Raw genomic sequence first — 10,166 nt, 5'->3', positions numbered from 1 at the left:
TTAAAACGCAATTGATACCGACACATAGACATTTAATGGATCAAAAGCAAGAAACATACGACACATATCCTTTCATGCTTTTCTAAACATAATTAACACCCAATCATGCGAATTCTCTCCCAATACATTAAGAATAACACCATACGAGTTTCATGTTGCATCTTAGGGCTCTAATCACAATTAAATCATCAAGAACGTAACCCATCTTTTAATCATCAAGAAACAATACAATTTATTCTTCATAATCGTCAAGAATCCGAATTCCCCAAGAATATCACACAATCATCAAGAAACCCTTTTCATCATCAAGATTATCAAGATAAAACCATATCACCAATTATCAAGATCACATCATCAATATAAACAATTCATCAAAACACAATAATATAGAGGGATGCCTAAGAGGGTGATCATAGCTAAGAAAATAGGTTTTGTTGAGACATGGGTTACCTCTTAGCCTTAATTAATTTCCTTGGCTATGAAGGATCTTTCTTTAAGTCTTTCTTCTTTCTTGATTTCTCATAGGGGAATTCTTGGAGCTCCTTGAGTGGGAGAGGTTATTGTGGTGGGGGTTCTAGGTGCCTCTTATGTCCCCTATTTATATACCTAGGAGTCCTAATTAGGGTCTAAATACTATAGGCTTGCGAATTCTATTCCTTTTAGGGCTAAGGGTTGGGTTTTAGAGGTGCGGGCCCACGGACTATGGTGGGCCATCTCCAAATTAATTATTGTAATTTAATTCTTTCTTTGGATAATCGGTTAAATGATTAATTAGTTTTAGGGGTCGTAACACGGGGTGTTACACAAAGGGTGAAGGCCGAATGATGCAAACCCAAGGGGCTCGTACAACCCCTTGAGATACCACAAGGAAAGTGGGATTCCATATCCATGGACTTCGTCGGAGGGTTACCCCCAACAAAAACCGGCAAGGAAAAAATCTGGGTCATAGTGGACCGACTAACCAAAACGGCGCGATTCATTGCCATGAAGGAAACATGGACGATGACACAACTGGCCCAAGCCTACCTAAACTGAGTGGTGAAATACCACGGAATTCCCCGAAACATTGTGTCCGATAGAGACTCCAGATTCCTCTCACAATTCTGGAAATCACTGCAATCGGCCTTGGGGACACAACTAAAACTAAGCACTACATTCCACCCCACCACCGACGGCCAAACCGAGAGAACCATTCAGACTCTCGAAGACATGCTAAGAGCCTGTGTGTTAGACTTTCAAGGGGCATGGGAAGAACACCTAGACCTCATTGAATTCTCGTACAACAACAGCTACCACGCAAGCATTCGTATGGCACCCTACGAAGCCCTATACGGATAAAAATGTAGAACCCCCCTATGTTGGGAGGACATGGTCAACCCGGTGACACTAGGGCCCCAATACCTACAAGACACCATAACCAAGGTCAAACACATACAAGAAAGGATGAAGGCAGCCCAGGACCGCCAGAAATCCTACGCCGACCAAAAGAGAAAACAAGCCGAATTCAACCCCGGGGACAAGGTCTGGTTGAGAATCTCACCCACGCGAGGGGTAATGAGATTTGGAAGAAAAGGAAAACTCAGCCCTCGATTTATCGGCCCCTATGAAATCGTCGAAAGAGTCGGGAATCTGGCCTACCACCTCGCTCTACCCATCGAACTAGAACGAGTACACAACGTATTCCACATATGCCAGCTAAAGAAATACGTGCACGACCCAAGCCACGTGCTACAACCCGAGGTCGTGGACCTCGACGAGTCACTAGCATACGAAGAAAGACCCGTAAGAATCTTGGACACCAAGACAAGAACCACCTGTCGTCGAGCCATAGAAATGGTAAAAGTCCTCTGGACCAACCATGGGACCGAAGAAGCAACATGGGAACTCAAGGACACGATGAAGGAACGCTACCCCGAACTCTTCACACCAGGTAACCAAGAGGACGTCGCTCGGCAAGAACCAAGCTTCGGGGACGAAGCTTCCCGTTAAGGGGGAGGGGGGGGGGGGGAGAGTGTAACACCCCGTGTTACGATCCCTAAAACCAATTAATCACTTAACCAATTATCCAAAGAAAGAATTAAATTACAATAATTAATTAGGAAAAGGCCCACCACAATCCTTGGGCCCTCACCTCTAAACCCAACCCCTAGTCCTAAAAGGAATAGAGTTAGCAAGCCTATAGTATTTGGGCCCTAATTAGGACTCTTAGATATATAAATAAGGGACATAGGAGGCACCTAGAACCCCCACCACAATTATCTCTCACCACACAAGAAGTTCCAAGAATTCCCTTAGGAGAAATCAAGAAAGAAGAAAGCTTAAAGAAAGACCCTTCATAGCCAAGGAATTAATTAAAGCTAAGAGGTAACCCATGTCTCAACAAAACCTATTTTCTTAGCTATGATCTCCCTCTAGGCATCCCTCTACATTCTTGTATATTGATGATTCGTTTATGATATTGATGACATGATCTTGATAATTGATGTTATGATTTCTTGGGTAATCTTGATAATCTTGATGATGGGAAGAGTTTCTTGATGGTTGTGTGATATTCTTGATAAACCTAGATTCCTAATAATTGTGTGATATTCTCGATAAATCGTATTGTTCCTTAATGATGAATTACGTTTTTAGTAACTTGGATATGATTAGAACCCTAGGATGTGTCGTGAACTCGTATGGTGTTATTCTTGATATATTGGGTGGGAATTCGTATGTTTGGGTGTTAATTATTTTTAGAAAGCATGATAGGATATGTGCCATAAGTTTCTTACTTTTGATCCCTTAATTGTCTACGTGTTATCATCAATTACGTTTAAAGGTGTCTAAGCATGGTTTCGTGTTCCACAAAGGCTCCCGGGGCGTTATTTGTGAAAAAGAGTCAGTGGGGTGTAGGTGGGGGTAGGGGACCCGCCACCTACCCGCGGCCAGGATAGACGTTGCTGGCAGCGGGCAGCCGACTGCCCGCCGGGCACCCGCTGCCCGGAAGTTTGCCACCGGCGGGCAGCCGGCGGGTGACCCCTCACCCACCGACTACCCACTGGAAATTACCCCACCTCGGGATCCCGGCTTCCCCGTTTGATGTTCCCCCGACCCCCGTGGTGTCCCAACGGACTCCGTCTATCGTGCCTATGTCTAGTTTGATGTTCGGGTACCATTCGTAGGTTGAATGAGTCTTATATATTGCATACTAGTTGAATTGGTATCCCATTGGCCTAGGTGTAAGAAGTATGAACCCCTTAAGATTATTCTTAGTATGTGGATGATCACGCATAGGTTTCGTTATACGATTTCTCCCCCTTCCCAGTGTGTCAATGTGGGTTGCATGTGTTTGCTATGTGTTATGTGTGCATGAAACCCCAATTTGGTTGCGATCAAATTGGTTATTCCTGAGCTGCGGTTCAGAAGCTGGCTGCGGTCAGATTTACACTCTCGGGCTGTGGTCCACCGTTTGGTTGCGATCAAACGTTTTACATGAGCTGCGGTTCATATTCCTGGCTGCGGTCAGATGACTACTCTTGGGCTGCGGTCCACTGTTTGGTTGCGATCAAACATTATGATGGGCTGCGGTTCATCGGTCGGTTGCGATCGACCCCTCCGTGTTGCGATACGGGGTAGGGTGCTGCGGGGCCGTGTCAGAGCTATATGCGTTGACCCTCATGTATGGGCATGCGATTGGTCCTGTGGCACCAACAAAGTGTGCTATGTGATGAGATATGGATGGTTTGAGGTTATGATTGTTATAAAGGCGTGAGCATAGGATACATGCTAGTAAACCGTATATGCTTGATTATGACTATTGGTTGTGTTTATCTCTATCTGTCGAATCTGTTCCCTACGCTTGTGAATTGTGCATGCTTGAGTATGACTGTTGGTTGTGCTTATCCCTATCTATCGAGTCTATTCCCTGTTTTGAAAGCTAGAGTCTCTCAGGATATATCTGCATGCTTCAAAATGGTTTTTCATATATCTATGTATATATCTATATATATTGTATTTCAATGCGTTGTAGTGGGTTACCAGCATCTCTCGCTGAACAGATATATTTGGCTTTCAGGCACAGAGGAGTAGACACTGGAGCGCGCTAGAATCTTGGAGCGTAGTAGATAGTTTCCCTTTCGGCCTACGTGCCATGCTTATGCATTTACATTGTCGAGGATATTAGTTAGTTAGCCTGTGCACCTGAGCTCTCTAGCTCAGGTGTGGCATAGCACCCTGTACTATTTATATTATGTTTTGGGATTTAATGAGAACTTACCTTTATTATATAAGTTTCAAAAGTTTAAAAATTTCGGGGTGTTACACCTAATACAAAACTAATACATAATTACATAAGTATATCACCACAATACAAATATAATAAACTTGAAATATAAAATAAAATAAAACAAGTCACGACTTTAGCATGCTCGTTAACTTGTTTAGAAATAAATTCAATTGTATTATTGTTAGTTATCCGATATAATCTCATAAATAATTAACAATCAACTTACATAATTAAGTTGCGCCATTTCATTAAATATTATGACAGTAAGAATAGTTAATAAAAAAATTAAACAATAAGAATACTTATAACGGGATTAGCAACAATGTTTATAGTTGAATCATAATTTATAATGAGATTTTGGAGGTAGAATATTAGGGTTTGGTAATTATATTTACTTGGAGTTATATTGTAATATAAAAATATATTAGGTATAAAATAGAATATATATATATATATATATATATATATATATATATATATATATATATATATATATATATATATATTTAGGTTCTCGTGCGGGTGAGGGCTTCAGGTGCGGTTGTGCGGTTTAATCTGAGCCAGTCATCTCGCTTTAATCAACGTCCAGGATTATCAAAGTTTAAAAAAAAAACGCGGTGGTAATTTTGTAATTTTTGCATCTAGGTCAAAATTAAGGTGAGCAGATCTGTGATTAATGTGCGTGAATTTTGTGCTTAATGTGCGTGTGTTTTGTGCTTAATGTGCATGAGGTTTGTGCTTAATGTGCGTGGGGATGTGCTTAACGTGAATAGTTGTTAAAACTTAAAGTCTGTGAGTGAATACTTAAAGTGCGTGAGTTTTGTGCTTAATGTGCGTGATGTTTGTGATTAATGTGCGTGGGTTTTGTACTTAATGTGCGTGAGTTTTGTACTTAATGTCAGTAGTTGTTGAAACTTAAAGTCTGTGAGTTAATATTTAAAGTGCGTGGGTTTTGTGCTTAATGTGCGTGAGGTTGTGCTTAAAATGTGTGGGTTTTGTACTTAAAGTGCGTGAGTTTGTGATTCAGATCTAACACTAAAGGGGCACCTTAGCTTATACTTCTTTGTTCCAGGCACGCGTTTTTTTTTTTTCATTGATTTGAGCCGTTGATCTAAATTTGATCAACTGCTCAGATTTAACCGCACAACCGCACGGGAAGCTATACCCGCACCTGAACCCTTCCCTATATATATATATATATATATATATATATATATATATATATATATATATATATATATATATATATATATATATATATATATATATATATATGCTTTGAAATTGTCTATAGTCAGGCCTTTTTAATATTCTTTGGAATTGTCTATAGTCTGGCCTTTTTACTATACGAGTTTGGCCTAACTAGGCCTTAATTAGGCCAGGACATAGGCACATACAAGGGGCCTGACCTATTCTCACCACTACCCGTATGTCCAATTATTATTACTACATGTAGTCTGCAAGCTTTACATGGTGCAAATTCGTTACAAAAATGTCGAGTGTTAAATCAAATTGTACAATATTTTAATTTTCAAATGATTTTTATTTTCTAAATTTTAGATATTTAATGAAACATTTTTCATTATGGGGATGTAGCTCATATGGTAAAGTGCTTGTTTTGCATGCGAGAGGTACAAGGATCGATACCCCGCATCTCTAATTCCTATGTAATTTGTAAGATTTACATTTTGCAAATTTGGAACGAAAATGTTGAGTTCTGAATCGAATCCAATACTATTTTAAAATGTTGAGTTATATTTAAATTTTTAAATGCTTTTTGTTTTCTAAATTATAGATATTTAATGAAACATTTGTCATTATGGGGATATAGCTTAGATGGTAAAGTGCTTGCTTCGCATGCAAGAGGTACGGAGATTGATACACTACATCTCCCATTGCCTATGTAATCTGTAAGCTTTTCACAAGTGTAAATTTGTTAAATGTTGAACCAAATCGTATACTATTTTAATTTGCAAATGCTTTTTGTTTTCTAAATTATAGATATTTAATGAAGCGTTTTCAATCATGGGGATTTAGCTCTGATGGTAGAGCACTCGCTTACGGGGGATTGTTGCTACATGTAGTCTACAAGCTTTACATGGTGTAAAATCGTTACAAAAATGTCGAGTGTTGAATTGTATAATATATTAATTTTCAAATGCTTTTTGTTTTCTACTTTATAAATATTTAGTGAAGCATTTTTCATTATGGGAATGTATCTTTTATGGTAAAGAGCTCACTTTGCATGTGTGAGGTAGGGGGATCGATATACTGCATCTCCAATTCCAATGTGATATGCAAGCTTTACACGGTGCAAATTTCTTACGTAAATGTCGAGTGTTGAATCGAATCGTATACTATTTTAATTTTCAAAGTCGAGTGTTGAATCAAATCTTATAATATTTTAATTTTCAAATGCTTTTTGTTTTCTAAATTATAGATATTTAATGCAGTATTTATGATTAAGGGGATGTAGCTCACATGGTAGAGCGCTTGCTTAACATGCGAGATGTACAAGGATTGATACTTTGTATGTCCAGTTATTACTACATGTAGTCTGCAAGCTTTACACCGCGCAAATTCGTTACAAAAATGTAAGTATTGAATCAAATTGTATAATATTTTAATTTTCAAATGTTTTTTGTTTTCTAAATCATAGATGTTTAAAGAAACATTTTTTATTATGGGAATGTAGCTTATATGGTAGACTGGTTGTTTTGCATGCAAGAGGTATGAGGAACGATACCCCACATCTCCAATTATAATGAAATTTGCAAGCTTTACACGGTGTACATTTGATATGAAAATGTCAACTTTTGAATCGAATTTTATACTATTTTAATTTTCGAACTCGAGTGTTGAATCAAATCATATACTATTTTAATTTTTAAATGCTTTTTGTTTTCTAAATTATAGATATTTAATGAAACATTCATTATTATGGGGATGTAGCTTAGATGGTAGAGTGTTTGCTTAGCTTGCGAGAGGTACGAGGATCAATACCTTGTGTTTCCAATTACTTATGTAATCCTTGAATTGTTTAATAATAATATTGTGATTTTCAAAGTCGAGTGTTGAATCAAATCATATATAATTTTAATTTACAAATGCTTTTTGTTTTCTAAATTATAGATATTTAATAAAAACAATTTTATTTATGGGGATGTAGCTCTAATGGTAGAGCGCTCGCTTCGCATGCGAGAGGTACGGGGATCGATACCCCGCATCTCCACTTCCTATGTAATATGCATGCTTTACACGCGGTGCAAATTTGTTACGAAATTGTCGAGTGTTTAATCGAATCGTATACTATTTTAACTTTCAAAGTCGAGTGTTTAATCAAATCATATACTATTTTAATTTTCAAAGTTGAGTGTTCAATCAAATCTTATAATATTTTAATTTTCAATTGCTTTTTGTTTTCAAAATTATAGATATTTAATGAAGCATTTACTATTATGGGGATGTTGCTCATATGGTAGAGCGCTCGCTTAGCATGCGAGAGGTACGGGGATGCAACATGGTTAAATTAGTGATGACTTTGTGATCAAGGCACTAAGGAGAATTGAAGTTGCAGAAGTGCTGAGTTAGGAGAACTAGCACTAGTGCATTCACTATTGTATCTTGGTGATTGGAGATAGTGAATTCCTCCTTAAGTGAAAGGAGTAGAGTGGAGTAGAAGGATTACACCACCTCTGAACCACTATAAATTTCTCTCTCTTTCTCTCTCTACTTATTATTTTACTTACAACACATTTATCTTTGCATGCTACTCTCTTGCTAACCCAATCAATGTTCACATTATTTATTTGTACTTATCCATCTAGGTTTAATACTTCTCAAGTTTGCATGCGAGATAAAATTTTGCATACTTCTTATTTGAGCTATTTCAAAGCTAGATTTCTAACGTATTGCATGTCGTGTTTATTTATTCTACACTTCATTTTTATTACAACACTTTTTTGTACAAATATTCTGCTATGCACTTCAAGTTGAATTAAGTTTTACTTAGAAGTTGAAATTACGAAGTGTTATAAAATTTTAATTTTTTTGAAAAGTCTATTCACACACCCCCCCCCCCCCCCCCTTCCCTCTCTCTAGACTTTTCACCACCGTACCGAAACCAACAAGTGGTATCAAAGCCCGTTCTCTATTTGGGTCAACTACTATTGACTACTAGGCAGATCTTATTTATTGTGGGTGATTAAGCTATTTTCTTACAACATCTCACGTGAAGACGAAGAAACATTTGGCACAAAATTTTCTCTTTTCTCTTAAAAAATTTGATGACTGTAAAATTCTATGCAGCTACATCTGTCAGCTTTACACGATGAAATATGGAAAGTAATCACAGTTGGACCTATCAAAATACTAAAAGTCAACACAACATATCTCTTATCACCATATGCTCCACAGTTTATCGAGAAGACAAAACTAGAATGGACATCTAATGATAGGATATTGAACAATCTCGACAGCATTGCCAAAGATATACTATTCAAATCTGTAGATGATAATATATTCCCAAAGATCAGAAAATGCATTACTGCAAAGGAAATTTAGGAATCACTCATCAAAATAGGCGAAGGAGACAATCAAGAAAAAAACAACAAACTGACCATAGTCATGAAGAAGTTTGAAGACTGCAAAATTCTTTCAAATGAAAGTATAGCTGATATGGATTCAAGGACGATCAAAATACTAGGAGAAGTAAATGATCTGGGTAAAACCATTACTTAGAAAGAAATTTCTCTCAAAATGTTACGAGGGCTACAATCGAGTTGGGACATGAAAGTGATGGCCATGAGAGATCATAGAGATCTCATAACTCTCTCCACATACAGACTTTTTAGTGCCCTTAAGGCCTATGAGTTTGAAATGAAAGCAAAGGTGGAAGATCAACGTGTAGAAAGAACCACCGCTCTAATAGCCGAACAACCATCATCATCAAGGTCAGCAGACAAAATAGATTTTTTGATTGACGAACAATTTGCTCCTTTTGTCAGGAATTTAAGAAATTTATGAAAAAAGAATGACTACAAGAAATCAACTCAAGTAATCCATGGAAGTTCATCCAGAAAATCAAGGAAACAAACAATTGAAGAAAATAGAAACATGTGTTACAACTACAAAAAGCTAGGGCATTTCATAGCTGAATGTCCATATCTTAAAGTAAATAAAAATCAAGGTAAAAATCCTACTGAATCTTCATAGTATAAAGTTGATACGATGTAAAAAAGGTTCAAAAAGACAAAAGAAAAGCACTTATCGGAAGTGAACCAGTATCAATAAATGAGTCAGAAGAATCATCATCTAGTAATGAAAGCAAATCGTCAGAAGAAGAAACGACACTGTATTGTCTACTGAGTAAGAGAATATAATTTGATTCAAAAGAAGAATGTCTAATGGATCACAGAACACAAGAAGAAGAGGTAACTTCAAACACCTTTGACTCAGTTAGTTCATCACTAAACTCTAGACAATCCATTGTCAATTTAAGGAAGGATTGTCAAAAGATTATAATCACTCACTCTCAACTCAAAGAGCGCAATAACATTCTAATTCTTGAAAAAGAAGAAATGAATGAAAAATTGCAAAATGCTTTACTTGAAGTGAGGTTAGAGAACATAACCTAAGGGAAACTATAGCTACATTTACTCGATCATTCATCCAAGATAATGGATAAAATGGTAAACATGCAAAAACCCTCGGGAGATAAAGTCAGACTTGGCTACGATCCTACGTGTTCTCAAACCTCTAAAAAATTGACAAATTCTAGTACTACTTTAACAAATAAAGCTGAAGTAGTACAATTTATTAAAAGCCAGGACAACACAATGAGATAGGGAATTGGTTATCAACCTTATGCTAAGAATAATACTGCAAGGCCAAAACATCA

General features: G+C 37.2%; 1 non-coding gene across 1 annotated transcript; it reads left to right on the top strand.

Moving 5' to 3' along the window:
• The first annotated feature begins 7,426 nt into the window (after positions 1-7,426).
• Positions 7,427-7,499, top strand: TRNAA-CGC. Its single transcript has one exon. It is a non-coding gene; the product is annotated as a tRNA-Ala (tRNA).
• Positions 7,500-10,166: the final 2,667 nt, after the last annotated feature.

The sequence above is a fragment of the Ipomoea nil genome, unplaced genomic scaffold, assembly GCF_001879475.1.
Source record: "Ipomoea nil cultivar Tokyo-kokei standard unplaced genomic scaffold, Asagao_1.1 scaffold3130, whole genome shotgun sequence".
NCBI lineage: Eukaryota > Viridiplantae > Streptophyta > Magnoliopsida > Solanales > Convolvulaceae > Ipomoea > Ipomoea nil.
Note: the sequence above shows the minus strand (reverse complement) of the source record. Positions and strands in the feature narration are given on the sequence as shown.